Here is a 24,546-nt window from a genome sequence, read left to right as displayed (position 1 = left end):
CAGTGACTTGGACTAGGCCCCATTTGCAAAGAGGTTTTCAGCTGCTGGTCCCTTGGTAATGTCTTCCTTGTGTACTCAGTTGAGTGGGCTGATGAAGTTTCATCGGGACTCAGTGGAAGAGGGTCCTGATCAGTTAGTGATGTCTGCCATGGCCCTGGGTTGGACAAGAGCAGTGTGTATGGCATTAATTTTGCCACCTTTGCCTAGATGCTTATTTTCTCAATAGCTTTCTAATTGGTCTTCATCTTTTGTTGTCATTCAACCTCCAACCATTTCTTCTGCCACCAAAGTAGTCTCTTCCCAAAACTTAAATCGAACCATGACATTCCCCTAATATAGTCATTTGAGGATTTTCTTCTTGTTCCACAGGGTGTAGCCAGACTCTTCAGCAAGGCCCACAAGGCCCGCAGTGACCTGGTTCTTACTTGGCTAAGTCACTGTGGCTTAGCACCCTCAGCCTTACCTCCTGCCACACCAAGAGAGCATAGCCAGCTTCCTCTCCAAACACACCCTGCCCAGCTCACTGCCTTAAAATCTACTCATTCTTAGCCCTTAATGCATTTAAGGCAGAACTTCCCTCACCACCTTCAAGTAGAATCGATCTCATCTTTTTTATCTCCACATCGCCTTAGATAGATGTCTACTATATTATTGCTGTGTAAAAAGTATTTCTCTGCTTGTTTACCTCCATCACTAGGCCATGAACTTCATAAAACAGGAGACCATGCCTCACACACATACATATCTTTGTATTTATCCTGCACTGTGTCTGGGATAAGATACATGCTCAGTAAATACTTGAAGAACAAATAAATGAGATGGAGAATGTACTAAATTGGCCAGACTTATATATAGCCCTTTTTATGTGGCTCCTTCTTCATAAGTCACCATCCAGTTGGATCTGGGGAGGGTAGAGACCTAAGACAGCCGTTCTATAAGCTGGGTAGGACTTCATGAACTGCTCTATCAGGAGATCTCTGATAAGCCAGGGGAAATGGTCACAAACTAACAAACTATGTCTTGTCTCTCAAACATCTGACCTTGAGATACAGATAGTCAATTAGCAGGAGTAGAAGATAGAAGATACAAGGAAAGGTTCACTTTGGTCACCCCGAGACAGCACAAGCTATGAGTAAACAGGAATTATAAGCAAGACAAAGATGACATTTACATGGAGTAGAGAATAGGGTAATTGGTTGGTAGCAACAAGAGGGTAGAAGCAATCAACTCTGGTCTCTGAAAGATGATCTCTAGAATTATCTTGGATCCTGAACAATTTTTTTTTTTGGTCCACATTACATTCTAGCTGCACTGTTAATTGTACCAAAAAAACCCCATAAAAAATAAACAAACAACAACAACGAAATCCTGAATGTGTTTCTGATAAATCAAGAGGGTCTACTTGGGATGGTCTAATTTAAAATGCAAAGTACACGGTTCCATAAATAGTTCAGGTGAGATTCAAAGACCAGAGCCCTATATGCTCACTAGTTGACCTCAGAGCTAAACAGTGATGGTCAGGGACGAAGCCCACGGGTCAAGGGGGACCTGGTGCCCAGTCCTGGTTGGAGCCTCACTCGTGCAGAACTACTTAGAGGTGTAGGCATCAATTTCCACCTGGAGGTTCACCTCATCATCAAATGCCTGGAGGAAAAATGATTGACTTCAAAGAGCTGAGTAGCTATTTGAGTAGATGAAAAGCTACTCCTTAAGAGGTAAAGAGCAGGCATACATCATATGTGTACCTCCCAAGGTTTAATGGACATGCACATCACCTTGGAAACTTGTTGAAATTCAGATTCTAATTCTGCTGGAATGGGGTGGGGCCTAAGAGTCCTCATTTCTAACAAGCCTGCAGGTGACCCCAACGCTGCTGGGTTGAGGACCTCATTTTGCACAGCAAGGCTCTATGTGATCCCAGAGGAAAGAACTGGAGCCCAGTGGAAAGAGTGAAAAGACAAAAGAGTTCTAGCTCAGGAACCTTCTACCTGCTCAGAGCTCTGTGGAATGGAATGTGGTGCTTTCGTATCAAGACACACGGAGCAGAACTTAGGCCACGGATTGGCGGATGCACTTAACAGACACAATTTCTGCTGTGGCAGGTGGACTTACCACAGGTGATTTCAAGTTTTTTTTTAATTGATTTTGATAACTACGTACCTATTTGACTATTTTTAGATTGACATCTAAAATTTTACATCATATATGTATTCTTTTTTTATACCATATATCTAATTCATTTATTTCTTAATAGAAAATAAATCTGAGGGACGTCTGAGTGGTTCAGTCAGTTACATGCCTGCCTTCAGCTCAGGTCATGATCTCAGGGTCCTGGGATCCAGCCCCACACTGGGCTCCCTGCTAGCAGGGGGGCCTGCTTCTCCCTCTGCCTGCCGCTCTCCCTGCTTGTGCTCGCTCTCTCTCTGACAAATAAATAAATAAATAAAATCTTAAAAAAAAAGAAAAATTTGAAAGCAGACATGAAACTTTATCCATGGGACTAATCTATTACATCTCAAAAAATGTGGCAGCCACACAAAATATTCCAGTTACATTTTTAAGAAATGATTAAACAAAAATGGTTCAAAATTTGATGCATCTCAATCTTGGTCACAATACCAAGGTTTTAAAGATTTTTATTTATTTATTTGACAGAGAGAGAGTCAGCGAGAGAGAGGACACAAGCAGGGGGAGTGGGAGAGGGAGAAGCAGGCTTCCCGCGGAGCAGGGCCCAATGCGGGGCTCGATCCCAGGACCCTGGGATCATGACCTGAGCCGAAGGCAGACGCTTAACGACTGAGCCACCCAGGCGCCCCAATACCAAGGTTTTAATGCTAAGTTTTGCTTTTAACAGAATTTTGACCAAGACATGAAAAGATTAAAAGTCCTATCAGAGATAAGATTCCGTGGTTACTTTTGAAAAAATAAAAGCTTTTGTTAAGACATCTTTAGACATCCCAGGGTTGCAAGTCATTTTGTCCCATCTACAGGTCAAAACATCATGGAGATCTAGGTTAGGACTCTAACTAATGCCAACGGCATCTCTAAAATACCGTAGGGTGCCTGCCTATTTTCATCCTCTCTGGAAGCCACATTCCGCCCACTGAAGGAAATTGTTCCTGGTGCCCACACGACCATGGGCAGCCACGACCAGGCCTCATACCAGCCAGCTCTTTTCTAGTAACATGGGCAGGCGTCTGCATGTTGGCCGGGGTCAACATCGGCAGTGTTGCCCAGCCCCCCCGGCATCTCTTATGCTCTTTATTGTCCTTTTAGGCCATTTTACTCTTGCCTTTGGCCTTCTCTCTCCTCTCCACTGTGGGTTTCTGAACTCTGACCCTTTGGCCCGTAGATCTCTAGCCAGAATCATTCTGAGTGATCTTGTGTCTGTCCCCAACCTCAGCTCACGTCCAGCTTCTTTCCTAGTCACGCTGCAGAGCAGACCCTGGAGCTCCAGAGTTTCGTCCACACTGCCTCCCTCCGATCCTAACTCAGACCCCAGCCTTTGTTCCCTTCCTCCTCCACCTTCCCCAGAGCCAGGGTTCTGGAAAGACATAAGGTGTCACCTGCAACAGACCTTTCAGCCCACTGCCATGTTGTCAGAAGGGAGGTGCAGTCAGGTTCTGCCTTCCTTCTCCTCGTTTCCAGCCCATCGCGCTAGGCAACAGGCCAGACCAAGACCCTCAGACCCTGCTAGAGCATTGCTCCAACAGAGAGAGGGAGATGGGGCTGAGAATGAACCCTGGCCAAACAAAAAATAGTTTTGATTGTGCCTTTTTTTTTTTTTTTTTGAGACACACCATAACTCATCTGCCTGCAGGAAAGTGGTGATATTCCAGTGTCTGCTTGATAAGCACATCAGACAAGCCCACGGACCATGGGAACCAAGAGAAAATGGCACTGCGGGGTTACGTGAGCCTCGGATGCACTCCCGGACAGAACAAGTGTTATTGTGGGATGACACAGACCAGAGCTCAAAGCAGATGCTGGTTTGTCCTGTTCTCAGAGAAAATGCCGGCTGCAAATGGAGCTTTGAGACAGGGTCAAAAGCAGCAATGCTCTTTCTGGCTGGTAGCCCTCATCCAAGCCTTGTCTCCACAGAGTTTCACTGGGAAAAAGACAGACCCCAGAAAAATCTCTGTGAGTGTCTTCAGAATTAATCGTGATTGATACTCATCCAAGGGAGTGAATGGATCCAGGACAGGGAGAGAGATGTCTGATCGCAAGCTGGAGTAGGATATTTCCCAAAATTGCTTTCTGTTCCATTAAAATCTCATCAGGACAAATCCTTTGGGAGACCTAAGACAGACCCTGGAAGCATTTGGAAAAGCAGATATCTGGGCAAGAAAGAGGGTGTCGATTTAGATGTTCTCCACTGGATGGGGATAATAGCAAGAATGGAGCAAATGGAATCAACGGAATGGATAAGAATCTTGAAGATCAGCAAATCTTGATTTTGGAAAGAAAGAAAGTGGGGCTCAGAGAGAAATGGGGACACCCCCAAGGTCACACAGTCGGTCACAAGGTGCTGGGGGGGGGGGTTAAGGTGAGCCAGGAGGCATACTCAGTTCTGCCCACACCCAGCCCAGGGCTTTTTCTTTTGCACTGAGCCTTGAAGGGCAGCCTAGGAATGGGCGAGGACGCTGCTTCCCTTTTCTGCTGCTCTGGGGCTGGGGAGAAATGGGCCAGGTCCTAAATGCAGCTCTCAGGGAAGTCTCTAGCAGGTTGTCAAGTGCTCCTGCCAGTGCTGAGCTGGCAAAGGAGGGTGGGGAGAAGTGCTTAGAAATCCTGAGCACTGCAAGGTGGCCTGTAATTGTAAAATTCCATTTCCTTTCAATTAGCAGCTGATTGCATTTGATGAGCTGCAACATTGTTTCCTCCGTGTAGATTAGGAGTCAGAGCAGTCAATGAGCTGTGAAATTCTCTCCCTGCTGAAACAATAGACAGTGATTAAAGCGCAGCTAATCCGATCATTATAGCCAGAGCCCACTGATCATTAGCTGCTAACCAGATCCCAGAGAGCAGCTCCAGCCTGGCCGGCCAAGGCAGACTGGATGCAGCAGGTAAGTGCTACCAATACTCGGGCCTCCCTCCTCTCCATTCCCAGAAGTCCCTGGTGGGCCCAAGGATCCGAGTGAAAACCAGGACGCCACAGTGGAGGCTGGGAATGAGCCTGACTGGGACAGGGAGGCAGGTGTAACAGACCTGGGCTAGAATTCCACTCCCCCCCTTCCCCACCGCTCCCTAGTTTGTTAACCTCTGAGCCTCAGGTAAGTTATTTGCCCCAAATCCTCAATAATACCTTCCTTGTGTGGTTGTTCTAGGATTACTATCACAGCCTAGGTAAGATCCCTGGCATAATGCTGAAAGTCAGTAATAACACTAACTAACATTTCAAGTGTTTGCTACGTGCCCAGCACTGTTCTAAGGGCTTTATATGGATTAACTTGTCTAATCCTCATAACAGCTCTGATAAAGTAGATGCTATTATTATCCCCATTTTTTTTTCTCCCAGCGAGGAACACAGAAGTTCAGTAACGTGCTGGAAATCACTTAGCCATAGTGACAGAGCTGGGATTTGAATCAGGCGAGCTCGGGCTCCTGCTATTAACTACTATAGTATAGTAGTTTGCTGCTTCTCAGAAAATGTTAACACTCATTGTCTCCCTTTGCTAGGCCTGTAGTTTCCAAACTTGATGGTGTGGGTTAGCCAGAGAAAGTGTTCAAAATGCAGATCATCAGCCCCAAGCCCCAGAGGTTCTGATGCAGTAAGTTAAGTAGAAGAATTAGGAGCCTGGGTGTTACTAATCACCATGTACCACGCTGGTGCAGCGGTCCAGGACCTCCCTGGAGAAGGTTCTGGTGAGCAGCGGTGTACCTGGCCAAGGCCTGCATCTGCTAGCCTGATGAGGAGTACCACAACTGATTGTTGGACAAGACGGAGACAGGAAGCATAGGCTCTCAGGTTTGCAACTGCTTCTTCTCATATAAGACTGGCCGCATAAGTCATCCAGAGCAGGACATCTTTAAGAGTAAAAGGGGGAATATTTATAATTATTCCCAGACCACAAGCACAAACTGGGACCATCCCAGGCAAACTGGGCATGGGGCACTGCCGCGGACCCTGTCGGTGCCCTAACCCCCTTCCCCCGGTTCTCACCTCCAGGGCTGAGGTCTGCCGCAACAAGCACCTGTGGGCACCACCTGACTGAGCACGGGACAAGCAGGAAGGGTAGAGTTGATGTCCCCAGAGCAGCATCAACCATTGGCAGCTGAGTCTGCGGCTGAATGCCCTAGCGTCCTGGCCTTCTTCACTGGAATAATCACTCTGAAAATGTTCTACTCTATCCTCCCGAGTTCCCCAGCAGGGCTGAGCCCTGGCTGTCCACTGTAATAAGTCAATTATAACTCAAATTGTATTGTCTTCTTTCCCTTCGCTACTTTATGTTTCACATCTTTGCCGGTTATTTCCTGGAACCACCTGCCAAATGAATGACTTGTCCCCAGAGTCTGCTTCTGAAACAGTCACCCGTTATTTTTCAGGTTCCTTAAGAATAAACTGGTCCCTATGTTTCAGGTTCCTTAAGAATAAACTGGAAGTAACAATTGTTGACACATGTAAACATAGGACCTAGCAAGCACTCAACAGTGATAAATGTACAATTCTCTCATTGCTACTGTAAACAGTGCGAATACTGGTCGCGGCTCTGTTTCCCATCTGGAAGCATCTTTTCTCCCGGTGTTGCTGTTTGCCTCCTGCTACTCCTCTGGATTGTTGGCAAGACTCTCCCACAGGGACGTCCGCCCCTGTCACATTCAAGGAGATCAGAGCACGGCCGGGGTGCTGGCGCCCTTCTCATCACTACCTGCTGTATACCAGGCAGAGTGCTAGGCTCTGAGAAACTGCAACATAGAGTTTCTAACTCTGTTTTGAGAAGTGACTCCAAATGACCACTTCCGAAGGAGAACACAAAATTTATATACCAAATGCAGAAATCCCACACTTACATTGAAGATCGACACACATTTCTAAAGGCCCGAGTTTATCATGGCTCTCTCTTTTAAACACCTTTCATCGCCGCCACTGAACCAAGTCCACATGTGGCTTTCAAGGTCACTTTATAACCTCTCAGCCACCCGAAAGCTTTGCTGACACTGTTTCTGCTCAGAGGCCTCTCCCTGCCGAGAAAACACCACAAACTCCCCCTCTGCAAGGCTCACCCTTCTTCCTACCCTTCCGTCAGATGAAACCAATGAGAGGTATGCTCGCCTACTCCTTTTAATTTTTTTGCCAAGCGCAGTTGAACAGCTGATTTCAGTCATTTCTACCTATGGTTTCCTCCTTAAAGCTAATTAGTTTCTTTTCAAGTAATTGCAAATAGTACATTTTCCAGCCCCTTGGAGTCAAGGCTGACAACTAGCTGGTTGGAGTGGGCTCTTATCAATAGCTCACGGAAATTAGACACGCAAACATCACACTGGGGCCCCGGGGGTTGCTCTAAGTTGTTGAGAATAAATAGCTCGTGGAAGTCCCAGGGCTGTTTTATGAATGGTCGTGCTAATGTGAAACTCTGGGATGCTGTGGGCAACAGGGTAGTCAGGACCTTTCCTAGGCGTCAACAGGATCAGCTCCACAAGTGCAAGATTTGCTGTGCCCTGGACACTGTGCTTGATGCGGACTATGGTCCGGGGGCCAGGGACTGCAGGGGCCGGGTGTGGAAGAGAAGAGATTGGGAAGGTTTAAAGAAGTGGACGATGACGTTCCCTGCAGGGAGATGGGATGTTAATAGCCTCTGGCCCCAGTGAGCCTGATTGCCCAGTCCCAGGACCTCACCCTCCAGGAACCAAAGATGGGCTCATGCCTATGAAGTTCTAGTTCAGTCTTTGGGACATGGGGAGAACTCATTCCCGGAACTGCTGTTTCCGTCACATCTGGCGTTATATATTGAGGTGGTTTCTTTTTATTCTTCTTTTCCTTCGATTTTGACAATATTGTTTTGGATCTTGGAAGAGGAGGGCAGACTTATTCAGACTCTACAGTTCAATGCATGCTGCTGATCATCACAAACCCAGGTGAGCCCCTTTATCCCCGGGTTTGTTTCCTGGGGCTGCCGGAACAAATCTCCACAAACTCAGTGGCTTAAAGCAACACAGATGCATTGTTTTATAGTTCTGGAGCCCAGAAGTCTGACTCGGATCTCCCTGGATAAGATGAAGGTGTTGGCAGGGTGCCTTCCCTTCTGGAATTCCCTAGAAGGGAATCTGTTTCCTCCCCTTTTCCAGCTTCTAGAGGCCTCCCACTTCCCTTAGCTCATGGTCCCCTTTCTCCACCTTCAAAGCCAGCAACTTTGGGCACAGTCCTTCTTATGCTGCCATCACTCCTAAATAGTCACATCTCCTGACCCACACTCCTGCCTCCCTCTTCCACTCTTAAGGACCTTGGTGGTTACACTGGGCCCACCTGGATAATCCAGGCTAATCTCCCTACCCGCTGATTAGCAATGTTAATTCCATCTGCAACCTGAATTCCCCATCGTCACATGACAAAACAGACCCACAAACTCTGGGGATTATCGAGTGGACATCTCTGGGGGTGGGGTGGGTGCTGGGGCAGGGGCAGGGGCATTACTCTGCCTTCCACAATCCCCAATCCTACTCTCATTCCTTGTCCTTGGTGGCATCTACACTAATGCACGCGTGTATTTAATATGTGCCCAGAAGTATGCATGTTCTCTTGTAAGCATGCCATCAGTGTATGTGTTTTTAATTGACAGGTGTGGTATTGTTGTATGTTCTATCTGTGGTATTGTTCTTCCATTTTTCACTGGACACCACAGTTTTAAGGTCTCCCACGTCATTCTGGACACACTGACTTTGCCGCTGCTAATGAGCCCACGCTAGCGCATAGTGTGCATCTGCCTTGCGTCTACTCCTCCATGGGTGACTCCTAGCCTGCCGTTACCCCCACTCCACACAATGTCATGACAGGTCACTGTGGACCCATGCAAGCATTTCTCTGGAAAACACACCGAAGCTAGGATTGCTGCGTCTCAGGGTATATATCCTTACTTAATGTCACCGGCGAATATTTGACTCTCTTGGGGCTGTCCTAGTGAGACTGGTGTCAGTATAGGCTCAGCTCCTCTTTACCTTGATGGTGGTGCAGTGTCTCCCCATGTCAAGCCTCTTGCCCACGAGCAGAGCGGGGAGCCCTCTCTGCATATCTCCCATGTGCATTGTTGTTCCCTACACAGGTTTCAGGGTCACTAAACTGACTGTGCTCCAGCAATGTTGGGTCCCCATCCGCTCCCCGTCTTTGTGTGGGAAGCCCTGTGCCAGGACCTGGGCTTCATTAGAGAGGCCTGCTCTGTGGCTCTGCAAGTTCAGAATTGTAATTCTGTCCCTTCTTCTACATCTCTATGCCTCTGGACTCCAGTTTCGTTAAAGCAACAAATATGTCTTGAGCACCTCCTGGCTAGAGTATGTGGCCCCCCCACTCCCCACGCCAGATACGGAGGATGTGCAAGGAACGATTATGGGGCTACACTGTGATGTCCTGTCGACTCAACCTCCAAAACTCGGCTTCTGCACATTCACTTCTCTCCGAAACCAACTTAGACCAAGTCAACATCACTGGTCAGCTAGACAATCGCTTTTGTCTTCTACTTGGTCTACCCCTTCCTCCTCTTGCCCCATTTAGTTCTTTCTCCATCCAGCAGCCAGAATAAACATTTGAACATATAAATCAGAGCCCAGTTATTTCTCCGTGTCTGCTGACATCCCATGGCTCACAGAATAAAATCCATACCCTGTGGCCTTGTTTGCAAACCTCTATGGCAGCCCCTTGCGGCCTGTCTCTCTGACCCCCTTCCACGTTGCTCTTCTCCATTCACCATATTTTAGCCACCATATTGCTTTCTCTTTTCTGAAATAGGGTCCATCTGTTCCTGCCTCTCAGCCTTTGCCTTAGCTGTCCCCTCAGCCTCAAATACTCTTCTTTCCAAGCTGCTTATGGCTTGCTTCTTCTCATTACCCATGCTTTGGCCTTGTTTTTATTCTCTGGATAGTACTTGTTTATTTATTAGCACTATTTATTTATTCATTTGTCAATGGGTTTATTGCCTGCCTTCCACCGTAGAGTGTGAGCTTCATGAGAATGATGTTATCTGGCTTGTTCACTGCTGTCAGCACCTAGCATACAGCCCGGCACTGAGTGGGTGCCCAAAAGTGATTTTTGAAGAATAAACGAATGAGTCTAAAGCATCAGTCAAGCTTGGCTATTCTCATCACTTGCAGAAAGCTGTTTAAAATACTGACATCCGGGTCCCACCAGACCAAATGAATCAGAATCTGCGGATGTGGGGCTCAGGTACTGACATGTGAGAAGGCATCCCAGACAAACGTGCATCTAGAGTGGTAAGCCATCCGTTTGAAAGATAAGTGCCCATCTCAAGCAAGGCAATTTAGGAACTTTCCCTGGGATGTTGTATCCATTTTTTTTTTTAAAGATTTTATTTATTTGTTTATTTGAGAGAGAGAGAGAAACAGCATGAGAGGGGAGAGGGTCAGAGGGAGAAGCAGGCTCCCCGCTGAGCCGGGAGCCCGATGTGGGACTCGATCCCAGGACTCCGGAACCATGACCTGAGCTGAAGGCAGATGCTTAACCCACTGAGCCACCCAGGCGCCCTGGGATGTTGTATCCAGACTCGAGAGAGAGATAACCTTTCTCTTTATTTCTCGTGTTAATTGGGGGGGGGGGGGCTAAGCCTAGAACTGTCTGCAGCCACATCAGCCAGCCCTCTGCCACCATCCCTGGCTACATGGAGGAAACTGTGCTGGGGGAGGAAAGAAAAGGACCCACTCACAGAGAAGTTGAGCCATTTCAAGGGGGAGGGTGGGCGTGGCAAGGAGAAGTCAGAAAAAACTCTGGTGATGTTGTGGAAACCTCACTGAAATTGTTTTTTTCTGCTCAAGCTCATGGAGGCTAGGTTTCCGTCACTTGCAACTAAAAGAATCCTGACCAATACTCCATCCAAGCAAATAATTGTGGGCCAGAGAAAGACGATGTAAATGGAATCCAGAAGACAGAACATTAAGGCAGTGGCTCTATGGATAAATCCACAATTCCAGGGGCAGCCTCTTGCGAGACTAGAAATAATCCTTCGCTTCTCTTATTTCAGCTGATGTTCGTGTGTTTACAAAGTGTCACAGTGAAGCACTTCCACAGCCGAATGAAAGGTATTAGATCACTCACTGTTCTTAATAAAAGGGACAGAGTGGTGCTGGGCTGCACTGTATATTCATCCCTGGGCCCTGCATTGTCCAGCTTTCTGTCCTCGGGGGCTCCTCTCCCAGCGGGCCCCATGGAGACAACTCAGCACGTGTGGCTCTATGCCGAGCCCTCTCTGATTTCCCCGCAATCCTAATGGCACAGCTCCTATGGAAGGATGCTGAAAGGATAGAAGCTGTGGTTCCTACAGGCCCCGAGGAGCCTGCACGGTCCCACCTCAGGCAGGGGCAGGGTAGTTCCGCAGGAAGGTGTGTGAGATGCCAACGTCCTGGGGCACCAACAGGTTTAGAGAAATGGAAGAAGATGGAAACAATTGTATTTAAGGGCACTCCTCTCCAAGAGAATACTGTATAGGACTGACAGGTATTGGGCTGTTCGGAGCAGAGATGAGGCCTGGCAGACACTTTGGGAAGTAAGTGCTTGAACTCCTTAAGCTTTGGGCTGACAAGCCCCATGTCACGAAATCCCAGTATACCTTATTCCTGTGACCTTCCTGCATTCCCCCAAAGATGAGCTATAAGAAAAAGAAATAGGTGATCGCATCACAGGAAGATTTTCTGCTGGGTCTGGCTTCCACATCCAGGCACTAGAATTGCACAGGAAGTATGTAAACCAGGTCTCTAAGCAGGAGGTAAAAGCCAGGATCTCCTGCTAACATTCTGTTAGGCTCCTGCCACAGACAGCCACTGTGTCGTATAAATGGAGTTGTCCTAGCATCAGTCCAAGTCTCGAGGCTACTGTAGTTGATTTCTTACACTCCCAAGGCTGCCCTCTCTCTCTCTGGTGATGGGCAGGGGTTGCAGTGAGCTATAGAGGGCTATTAAGTTGGATAGCAACCTGCAAATGGCATCAACAAAGCAGAGCCATCGACCTTAGGACAGTGTTCAAAACAGAGGGATATTTCATCAGCCTCTCGGTACAGGATGCTGATCCCCCAAATCTCTGCTAAATAGCGTCATTGTCGTGAGGATGATGAATCTGATTAACTGAGGGGATTTTGTTTTGCTAAGGGAAGTATGCAAGTTTGGGGCAAAGCAGAATAGTTCCTTCTGGTAGAGGAGAAGCCAGGCCAGCCCCTGTGGTCTTCACTCCCATACCCTTCACCCTGGCAGTGCTCAGCTTCTCTGGGAAATAGGTGTTGAGCAAACATTTTAAGCCTGTGTGTTTGAAGGAGAGCCGAATGCTTACCTGCCTGAGATGCTGCACATTACCGTTCTGTCCTGCTCATGGCCATTGGGCAGCCCCTCCCTTCCTGAGGTTGGCATGGGAGGGACCGTGGGGTGGGGAGTCACCCTTCCCAAGACAAACACAATGAAGGAAACTGCACCACAGCCTACGGGATGTCTCTTGATTGCTTTTATATTTCCAGTTTTTGAACCTCAAGTTACCCCTGGTCCATTAACACTGCCTCTTGTGGGTTCTCCGTGGGAATGATTGTATTTTGATGGGGCTAGAGCCTGAGTAGAATTCTCCACCATCAACCAAAGCCCTAAAACCAATCTCATATAATCAATCTCTCATCCATTTGACAAGCTCTCTGGGACCTGGGACCTAGACCCCCATCCTAGATTCTGTGATCGACTATCTAACTGGGATGAAATTCTACATAAACCTCTCCACATGGAGCACCAGCCTCCCAGGTTGGAAAGTGGAGGTCTGGCAGCTCCCTCAACCTTCGTAATTATATACCCCTTGCTAGCACACTAGCCCAACTCCTGACACCACCTTCTAGGATCGCTCCCTTGTTTAATGCACACACATGTACACACATCATTCAATGCAAATAAAGAACCAAACAAAAACCCCAGAGCCTGTAAAACAGCTACATAAAATGAGATTATCTTTTTAAAATTTTAGGGGTGTAATATTCATTTTTCTCTCCTCCTGGTGTGATCTAAACCTACTTCTCCCTGCTCAACATTGTTCTTGGCCATACTCCTTGCTTTCCAATAGGATGTTAGTGGATGTGCCTAAGCAAAGGCATGAACTAGTTTGTGTGTTTGCCATCACCATGAAGAGAACATGCCCCGCCAGCCCACTGATCCAAGGAGGGTGAGAGACACGTGGAGCAGAACTGAACCCAAGCTACAGCTTAAAGCCAAGCCTGATTTAGATCAGCTAATACTTAATCCATTGATGCATGAATGATTACATTTTTAAGTCACTACATTTTGGGGTGGTTTGTAATACAATTTTATTGTGACTATAGATAATAAGACAGAATAATAAAGATTTTCTGAAGCGAGATAGGAAATGCAGATGTCAAAAGAGAAAATATGGACAGATTCAACCATGAACATTCCTAAAGCTATGTATGGATTTTTAAGAAGAGAGTACCATAAATAAGCTTGCAAAATCAATCTGAGCCAATAAGGAAGAAATTATTTTTAGCAGAGTTGGGGGTGAGATGGAGGGATATGCAAAGAGGGACAGAATGTGGGAAATACGTGTGCAGTGATAATTCTCAGCCCTGTTGTCTGCGGAACATTGTGCAGCTGATAAAAGGAATGAGGGCAATCATTTGTGAACCACCATGTAAGGATGCTCACGATGAATAGAAATTTCAGGACACGTGATTGGTAAGATAATATCTTGAAGAGGGATTTGGAAGGAAAACCACTATTTGTTGTTCCTAGGGATTGGAATTGGGGGAGGGGGAGTGAGGATGGGGACTTTCAGTTTGGCTTTGACTATATCTTTAATCCTTTTCTAATGACCATGTATTAGGTCTGCATTTGGTCTCAGATACCCTTTTGTCCAATCTCTCAATATTGTAATTGTGTCGTTATTGTGGGATGGCCCAGTCATGTGTGGAAGACATGTGACAGGAAGCCCACTACCCTTTGACATGGCCTTCTGGGATAAATGCAATTTCTAGGAAGTTCCTCCAATATCTCCATATATTTGGATAAAATCTACTACCCTTTCTCCAGATTTCAGTTTAACTTTCCTCAGATAGTCGCTACATCTTGTTTGTGCTTTATTTTACCCCACAGTGAAGTTTAGTTCATAGTAGGTGCATCTAATATTGAAACATACAGAAACGAGGGTGTGCAAGTTCACTCTCTAGCTGTAGATTCTCAGAGCTGCAAGGGAGATCTCAGATCATCCTGTTAACCACCCCTTCTTACCTCCCTTACAGAAAGGAAAATGAGGCTCTAGAGGGACAATGTCTTACAGAGGTCCCAGAGTTGGGAAATCGGAACCAGGACTCAGAGGCAGCGAGCGGACTTCCAGCCCGGTCTTCCTTTCCTTCTCCTACCAGATGCCTCACCAGTCCTGTTCTAAAAACTGCTGGATTCTAGGGGCTGGGAGCGCAGGGAAGTAGCAGGATATGGTGGCATAAGCATGAGCTTTGGAATCAGACAAATGTGGGTTCAACTTCCAGTTCTGGGATTTGTACAAACGATAACATTGGGCACATTACTTAACATCTCTGAGTCTCTGTGCCCTCATTCATAAAATGAGGTGATAATAGCCACCAACAGAGTTATTGTGAGAGAAAAATGAGACAAGGTTTATAAAGCACTCAGCACAGTGCCTGGCAGAGAGTAGGAGCTAATTAAATGTGAACTCCATTCCCTTCTCTGTGGAATACCTCAGTAGCTGAAACACTCCTTTATCCATCAAGAAATTAACACCACTGTTATGAGATTAATTCACGGCAATGCACATGAAAACAGTGATTCAAATCATGGCAAAAAACTATAATTAAAGTATCTGGTATTGTTTGATTACAGGGTTGGCTTCCCTCACTTCGGCACTTTGTGGGCAGAGAGCAGGCAGCCTGGGGGCAAAGCAGCTTTGTTTTCTGGGAGCTTTCTGACCACTTCTCAGGGCCCTGCTGGGAGGTGATGATTCCTCTGATTCTTGTTTGGCACTGAGGAGTTGGGAGCTTAGCGGGGCGGAGTAGAGAGGGGACTTCACATTTGCTGAACATCTACTATGTGTCAGGCCCTTTAAATGCTCATTCTCACTTTATTCGCCCAGAAATCCCAAAAGGTCAATACTTGTAACTGCCTTTGACAACCAAGAATGCTGAGGCTCCTAGGTAAATTCAGTAATGCTCAACATGTCCTTCCCAGTAAGGGATGGAGCTGGGGTTTAACTCAAGTCCACTGGACTCCAAGGGCTATGTTCCATTCACCACGCAGGCCGCCTCCTCCAACTTTACAGTGAACTAAGTTAACAGGCACCATTTTTAAGTACTTTAAATGTTACAACCCGACTACTAGTTAACTATCCAATTGCATCCTCCCCTTCTTTACTCACAAAATCGCAAGTTTTTATTCTAAATAGCAGTATGTCCAACGGCAGATCATGTCCCAGTTTCTTTGCAGGTAGGGAAGCTCAAAACATCCAAGAAATTATTGGTTGGAACTACCAGGAAATTTCCTAAACAGATGCCAACCCACTTGAGACACATGACATTATGTCCTCTGTTCCCTCTACATTTCCTTCCGCTTCCCATCTGGAATATAGGCTGCGAGTTGATGCCTGACGGCCATTTTGAACCATGAGGTTCATGAGGTGACCTTGAGCATGGAGGATAGCGCCAAAGGTGGAAGAGCATCAAGGTAGAGGAGGCCTGGGCCCCTGACAACTGTGGAGCTGCCCTGCCAATGCTGGATTGTCAAGTTTTGAATTTCTTTTCAATCAGAGAGAAATGTACCTCTACTAATTTAAGTCTCTTTCTTTTTTGCTGTCACAATTAAGCAGGATCCTAACTTATACACCTGTAATATAGTGTTTAATCCTCCAACAGTTCTATGAGGTAGGTATCATTTTTGTTCTTCAGGTGATATAACAGAAACTCAGAGACGTAAAGCAACTGGCCCTACATCACTGAGCTAGGAAGTAACAGAGAGTAGATTTGAACCCAAGCCGACTTACACGCTTAATAATTTTATCAGATGGCCGAGTTGGACTAGACATCAAAGACTGTTTTTCCAAGCTGAAGAACTTTCATGTCTCAGTGGAATTTTCCTTCAGAATCAAACTTTATTTCTGATGGCTTGAGCCCTATTTGCATCTGGCATGAGGTTAGTTTTTCACTTTGTAAGAAATAACATTCTAATGGGTTTTTAAGGGCCCAGAAGACTTGTTAGCCATTCCCTGGCTGCCGCAGGACAAACTCATTAAAAACATCTGAACAAAACCAACAGAACTTGAAGGGCAACAAGAAAATGAGGAAGACGCTGTGTGCATGGGGTTAGAGAATCTGTACAGTAAATCACAAATGTCACAGAGGGCCCGCTCACCCAACTGGAGTTGGGACTCTGCCCAGGACATTGAATCTGCTTGCATTCCCGGAGCCCATAGCTTGGGAATGAGAATTGCAATCACATATTCATTATCCCAGAATTTCTTTCCATGAAACAATGTTCCTGGAGTTTTGGATGTTCCTGGAGTTTTCTCTTCACAGGGTTTTACCTTTGTGGAAAAGAGTTTGCTAAGCAGATGAAGGAAGCAAATAAAATTAGAGGAGAAATGTTTAGCGAGCTAAAGAGAACAAATCACTTTGTGGCACCAGGGAAGTACCCAATTTAAAGTAAATTATGGTTTTCCCAGGGTTCTCTTGATTGGGACTTGCTATTAGTTGGCATCTGTAATACGAGGATAATCACACTGACGTTCCAGGGTGGTGGTAAGGAAGACTCGAGGTACACCGTGTAGAGGTAACTTCGCACAGTGACTACCACGGAGGTAAAAATACATTGAGATATGCTTTTCTTCTTTTATGGAGCTCTAGGACCTAGGGCTGGCCACTATGTTCCCTCTTTCAGCCTCTGAGAAGCTATCTATAGATGACACAGGTGATTTTAAAAATAAGGAGCAGAGAAAAAGCGACAAATCCTCAACCTAAGACTGATGTCCTTAACAACTCAGGTACAGAGCAGAAAGCATTGGCCCCAGTAGCTGCAAATAATTTTTCAGGCTTTTGGCTACCTGGTTTTTGGAAGCCCACCTGAGCAAATACCAAGAGGCAGCACAGCATATGTTCCTGGGTTTGAATCCTTGCTCTTCGCCTAATTGGCCAAGTTAGTTAGATGTTTGCAAAATGGAGGTAGTAACAATACCCATGGTTGGTTGCTGCGAGGATTCAATCAGATAATACATGTAAAGTGTTAGAAGAATATCTAGCACACAGTTAGGGGTCAATAACTCATGGTCAATTTAGTGATTGGAATTATCAGTGCGTGGTCTGCCATGATTTTCTTCCTCCCCTTCCTTCAGTGACAGCCCCATAATGGTTGCTCCCACTCTCATGTGGTGGTAGCAGATCAGGCTTCATAGGAAAATCAGGAGCCCAGCATAGAGATAGACTAAGGGAGGCCCTGATAAAAGGTCTGGTAGGCTTCTATTCAAATACTGGAGCTTAAAATTTGGAGCCAGGTCAATATGGGTTTAAATCCTGGCTGGCTCTGTGACCTTAAACAGGATCTCAGGACCTCAGAATGTACATGTATATCTATGTGTGCCTGTGAACTTTTGCTAATTAAAAAGTGTAAATAAAATAACTCTTCCTCTTGTAAGTTTTACACTTTGTAACTAGTGACCTGCTCACTGGCAAGACTGTTCTGAACTGAGGGACATGTTAGTTAGAGGAATGGCCCATGGAATTTTATTTGGAGGACCCCAGCATAATAAACCATCCCAAACCTTAGTGGCTTAAAACAACAACCATTTGCTTAGCTGATGATTCTGACAGTTGCCAGTTTGGTTTAGGTTCAGCTGAACAGTTCTTCTGCTGGTTGCAAATGGGTTCATTCACCTGCTCATAGTTAACTGCCAGCCAGCTAGGGGACTCTGCTTCCGGGAGTTAGCTGGCTGTTGACTGGGGTGATGGAGGCAATAGGGCTGCATGTCTCCCATCATCCAGCAGGCTAGCCCAGGCTTCATTACATGGGAGTAGTAGTGGGGTTGCAAGGGAAGCAAGAGAGCGTTAGCTCCCAATACACAAGCACTTTTCAAATTGTGCCACAATGGCCAAAGCAAACCATACAGCCAAACCCAGAGTAAGTATATGGGGGAATTCTGCAAAGGCATGGATGCAGGGTGGTGTGAACCCATTTGGAGCCATTACTGAAACAATGTACTACAAATATCACAGAACCTATTCTGGGGGAGGTGGTTCTGAAATAGGCACTTTGTGCACATGAGACCACAGTGACTTTCCTCTTAATGAATCCCAAGGAGAAATCATTCAGTCCAGCAGTCTGGACAAGCAGTTTGAATGATAAAATTCTTTCCCCAACCAACTGAAAGGGTGGATCTCCTATATAGATTTCCGTAATCTGTGGATTAGGGCCCCAGAATAGATTTCTAAATTCTCTTTAAACTCTGACAATCTTTGAATCTATACTTTTCCATTTTAATTAGAGAAAAGCAGAAGCTCAGACCAAGAAAGCTCTGCTTCCTCATCCAATGAGGTAGACAGGAAATTTCAACTGGTCAAATATTAGGATCGAGTGACCGTGGATTAAAATGCCTCAAGAAATAGTTGACCTCTGTTATTGGAGGTGACTGAGCACAGACTGGACAGCTGGCTTTTTGTTTGTTTACTTGTTTTGTGTTGTTTGAATGATGTGAAGCCGTGGTTTTATGGTGGATGCACGAAGGGACATCAGAATTTTCACGTTGCTCCTATGGATGCTGATGCCGGCCGCAAAGCAGACCACACAGAAAAGAGGGATTAGTCCTTGTATCAAGTAAAAAAGTTAGGTCAGATTTACTTAACAGTAAGAACAAATGAGCACTTGCTATAAGAAAATCAAAGTGCTTTTACATCTTATACCTTTCTACTTTTTGAGCACCAGTAACTTCTTTTTACAAAGGGAAGAAGAAAAACTTGGAGAGGTAAGAAAATTTGCTCAAAGTCATCCCCAACCAGTAAGTGTCTGCGTGGTTTCTTCCCTATATTCTTGGTGATCTGCTTTCTTTCCTCCTTTCCTCCCACCATTCATTCATCTGTTCAGTCTGTCACTCATCCAAAGCTCATCCTTAGTGAGATTTCTGCTAGGAGTTAGGAAGGACAGGCATTCCTTATCCTCAGAGCATGTGTGCACCTCTGCGAATGACATCAGATAATACATGTAAACTCTAGCAGTCCCCGAGACCTAGAAAACACTCCCTGAAGCCTGGCTGTTATTCTTCTGGGGGAAATGATAGGAAGCTTTTGAAACCAAGCGTGTGCTCAGAGAATCTGAGATGGTTGTTCCAGAAGGAAACAGGTACAGAGGGTTAGAGGACGATGACCAGAGCCCTGGTCCCTTGAATCCTGTGGTTATCGCAGGAGCCCTGAGGAGAGGGAAGGACCCTGAATGGCGGACACCTCCGGGGGAGCTGAAAGAGCAGGAGTGCAGCCCCATGTGTGCCCCCAGCCAGGCTCACCTCCTCCCACGATGCAAGCTGGGACTGGGACGTTCCTGAAAGGGCTGCTCTTTGGAAGCATTGTGCCTTTCTAGAGCTGAACAAGAGAGCGTGCCACTGAGACCACACTGGGGACGTCTGCTCTCTTGCGGGGTTGTCCAGAGTAAGCATGAGAAGGAAGAGTTAGTAGTCTCCCTGCTCTGTGCTCCCACAGCACCTCCCGGTAGCCCTCTTGGGCAAGACCTAAGACCACCCCACACAGGCTTTTTCTTACAGGGGCCAACATCTGGCCCCTAGAAAATACTCAAGAAATTCTTGTCCTGGCAAACTGTGGGAGTGTAGGTCACATCCTGCAACCCTCCACCTTCTCCTTCACTGCAAGGATGTGACAGCTAGCCAGGTCTAGCCTGGCTCCATTACAGGGCAAAAGCATGCACGGCCAGGCCGCCACACAGCAGGGGACTGGTATCGGGCTCTTTGTGTGGTCTCCTGGAAGCCCTCTCCCTTGCCCTGGATGCAGCTCTGCTTGGAAGAATGTGCTCTCTGAGCAGGGGTGAGGGCTGGGGGTAAGGATGGGAATATTCTTTAAAAGAAGATCCTTTTCTGCAGTTGTTTTAAAGTAATATGCCAATAAGGCAATTCTTGGCAGTGTTGAGAAGGGATTAGAGGTAGCCAGATGACATATGTAATGGAGCATCAGATGGAAGCACAGAGACAGGTAGAGCAGGTGGGTCACCGCTGAATGCGCTCATGCTCTAAACAATCCCCAGCACCGGCCCAGCCCTGCCTGAGATCCACCAGCCTCTCCTAATGTTGAAGCCTGACTCTGCAGCCCAGACCCATGGCTCAGGCACTGAAGGAAGCCTTTCTTTCCAGAACGCTTTGCCGTCTTGGAGCCATTGCTGATTCAGAAGAAGTTTCAAGGACCCCAGATAAAAGATTTGGCACAAAGGAGGAAAGTGCCGGCATGAGCTGTCTGGTTTGTGCTTCCTGATGCGCTAAGGGCTTTTTGTACAGAATTCCACTTAAATAGAGGAAAAACAGCAACAAAAAATTAATTCTGTTTCATCCTTGGTGCAGCTTGGTGTCTTAATTTAATTTTTTTCTGCTCTCCCTGCATAGTTCTCTCTGGCCTGAATGCCCTTCTCCAGCATCTCCACATTTGCAGACTCCATATATCGCCGCCCAGTCAGAATCACATCATTGTATGCTCATTCATTCTGTGCTGTAGTTTCCTCATCTGTAAAATGGGCATAATAATAGTGCCTGCTCCCTAGAGTTGTTGTGGGGGTTCATAAGAACACTCGACATGAAGCTTAGTATATAGACAAAGCTCGATAATTAAGGATAATAATAATAGTAATAATAGTTGTTGTTACTGATGGATGGGACTTCTCTCCTTTGCTGTACTGTGAGATTTTGGAGGCACCGCAGGGCTGAGGTCTTATTCATCCCTGAACCTTAGAGGTCAGTAGATGGCCTTGACACCCAACAGATAATCAGGCGCAGTAGAATATCTGTGGGAAGTGTGGGTACAGGAGTGGCAGGGGCCAAAGACAACAGTGATCCTTGAGCCAACAAACACACTGCTCATCAGCCCTCCACCTGCCCGGCCATCTTTCTGGGCTCTTGTCGCTGTTGTTCAAAGCCAGCCAAACTGTCCTGGGGCTGGCTGCTGGCATCCTTGCCGTCACACAGCCGCAAAGAGGAGTCGCTCGCCACCGCTGTGCGGGCGGACGGCAGCGTCGAAGCTGCCTTTGGGACTCTGCCTCCGGGGGGGCCGGTGCCGAGGGAACCCGTGCTCCTGGCAAAGTGGGGGCTCCGCGTTGCCGTACCCCCAGCCCTGCCTCCGGCGCCCATTACGGCAATGAGCGCGGTGCATTTGACTCTTTACCTTGTCTCTTAGGCTTCTCAGCACGGACAGCTCCTAATGGATGTCAGACTTTGAATTTCTTATCATGTTGTTTATATCTAATAAGTGACTCGCCCTGTTTTTTTTTAAAAGTCAGCTTTTAAAAATACTGTGTTTGAACATCTGTCAAGGGCTGGGGATTAGCTGAATAGGCACTGGATGCCAGGATATTATATTCTCTCTTATCCTTTATACTGTAATTATCTTGATCCTCAAACAACTCAGCACCAGTTACAACCACTTTCGCAGACTTGTTGTTGCTGCAAATTCAAAAAATTATTTTATTTGAATCTAAATTAAACTGATATGTAACAAGGTTTTTTTTTCCATGCTAAGTCTCAAAAAACAGTATCTGCAGATGATTAAAAAACAGTAAAACATGGACAATTTCAAAGTTTATTTCAAGAATAAACTCATGAAAATTCATCTAATTATGCAGCAGTGTACCAAAAATAATCTTTTCCAAACCTAAATTTGTTTAACAAAACACACAGTCAGCTAAGCCAAATGAAAGCAAACGTGTGTTTATGGCACAGTCACCCCCTCCCCCTGGTGCTCCGAGCGGGCAGGAGGGCTTGGCGGGGTGCGGAAGCCTGTTGGCGGCTGGTGTGTGTCCTGAGCTGCGCCTGTCATCCTTTCCAGCGAGGGGATTCTGGCATCCGCTGGTCACGGAAATCAACCCTGTGGTGAGTGGTCTCAGTTCCTGGCCACATGCACAGCTGGGGGTGAACTTAGAGCATTTCGCTCCCGGGAACTGTCTCAGGCAGAAGGCATTACCAAAGTACCATGCACGTAACTGGTGCACAGTCGGGCCATGTCTGCCACTGAGTCACAGTCCTAGTGGTAACAGCTACCATGTATTCAGCCCTTGCTCTGGGTCAGCTGTGGATTTGAGGGCCTTACGTTCATTTTGTCAACTGAGCCATAGGGCAAAAACTGGGAGCTGGCCACTGTGGCCCTACTTTATAGATGCAGAAGCCGAGGTGCAGAGGCAAATAGCCTTCCTAAGATCGCATGAGTCATTGGCTGAGCTGGGATGGACTCTGCCTGTCTTCCAGAGCCGTGTTCTTCTCTGCTCTATCATACGATGTTGGCTTGGTCCTGGGCCAGCTTCTTTGGGGGAAACCACGGGAATCTAGCTTCCCGCACCCAAATAGTTCCTCGTTCCTTTCTGCATCTCAGTATGCTCAGCTGAGTGGTGGAGAATGCAAGCCTTTGGACATAGTAAAAAGTTAAAAAGTCATAAAAGATGATTATTCCATTAGGCTGTCCAGTCTCAGAAAGCAGGAAGGTGTCTATTTTATTTTTATTTTTTAAAGATTTTATTCATTTATTTGACAGAGAGAGACACAGCGAGAGAGGGAACACAAGCAGGGGGAAGGGGAGAGGGAGAAGCAGGCTTCTTGCGGAGCAGGGAGCCCGATACAGGTCTTGATCCCAGGACCCTGGGACCATGACCTGAGCCGAAGGCAGACGCTTAACGACTGAGCCACCCAAGTGCCCTGGTACCTATTTTATTCTTAATTGCACCCCTGGTCCCTTCCATATAGTAGCTCTTAGAGCACTGGCCACATAAGGGTCATTGATAAGGGTCAAGGGAAGAGGAAGAATAAGAGGAGTGTCCTTCCTAGAAATTGTTTGCAGCATATTTGGGAAGAGAAGACTAATTCGTGTGAACAGAGGAAAGACCCACTCCAGTGAACTCGCCATTAAGGGAATGAATATGGATTACCTACCAGGTGACTCATCAATAACGTCATATTGGAATTGTCCCTTGCCAAGTATTAGGCATTGGTTTCTGGACCTACTGTCCCAATTTCCTAGCTGTGTGGCCCAGGCTAGTTTTTGAACCTCTCTGAGCTTCTGTTGGGGAGGAGCCATACTGATCTCACTCTACTTTTCTCCTTGTATGGATGTGAGGATCCCCTGAGATACAGAAAGCACCGTCACATGCTGTAAGAAAGGTCATGACCATCATCATTTGTGACGGTGAGAATAGGCAAATTAGGTTGAACTCCATAGAGGAAATGGTTAGTGGTTTGAACCATGAAGGAGGAGCCACATTTCGTGGTGGGTTGTAATGGATTCCAGGAGAAGAACTAAAATCAAGGATCTATATCAGATTCAAATCCTATGTTTCCAGAAGCCTATAGCGGTCACAGGGCTTCTCAATCACTTGCCTCCCAGTGGCAACATCAGACACTCACTAAATATTTTAAAACTTGTGTTCATTTGTTTTAAAATTTAGTTCATTTAATTGCAATGAAAGAATTGGATTGAATTAAAGGGAATAGGTTTGAAACGTAATTAAAACCCACCCACCCCCAAACACAAAAAATAAAATCACCAAATCAACGGTTTCCACAAAGTTCTGTGGTCTGTCCAACCACCACACCTTTTCCTTAACTGAGGCAGAGAATGTGAGGGAAGAGCCTGGCCACCAGAGAAGACTGCAGGCTTGGACACCCAGGAGGAAGGAACCTGGGATTTCCAGGAAACAGGAAGGCCCCATATCCCTCCAACTCCAAACACGCTTTCCAAAACTGGCTTAAGAAGTGAAGGTCTTCATCTCAGCATTCAACTCTCAATTCAGGGAGGATTTTCCATCCCTGCTGTGTGCCTGGCACTGTGCTGACACTTGAGTCTCCAGGCTTTTCTTATTTTCTATCTCTGTAACCCTGGGCATGTCCCTTAAGTGTTCTGATCCTCAGTTCATCTGTAAAACTAACATCATTTTGTATGCCTTCTAGAGTCGGTAGTACAATTGAATTAGACTAAAGTGCTTAGCACACTATATGACATATAGTGATTACTTTAAAGGAAATAGTAGTTAAAGAATTAAAGTAGGAAGAAACAAACAAAAGAAGGAAGGAAGAAAGAGAAAGAAAGAAGAAAGAAAAAGAAAGAAAGAAAGAGAAAGAAAGAGAAAGAAAGAAAGAAAGAAAGAAAGAAAGAAAGAAAGAAAGAAAGA

This window comes from Phoca vitulina, unplaced genomic scaffold (assembly GCF_004348235.1).
Source record: "Phoca vitulina isolate PV1807 unplaced genomic scaffold, GSC_HSeal_1.0 scaffold36, whole genome shotgun sequence".
Taxonomy (NCBI): domain Eukaryota; kingdom Metazoa; phylum Chordata; class Mammalia; order Carnivora; family Phocidae; genus Phoca; species Phoca vitulina.
The sequence above is the reverse complement of the archived record's forward strand: the minus strand, read 5'-3'. Positions refer to the sequence as shown.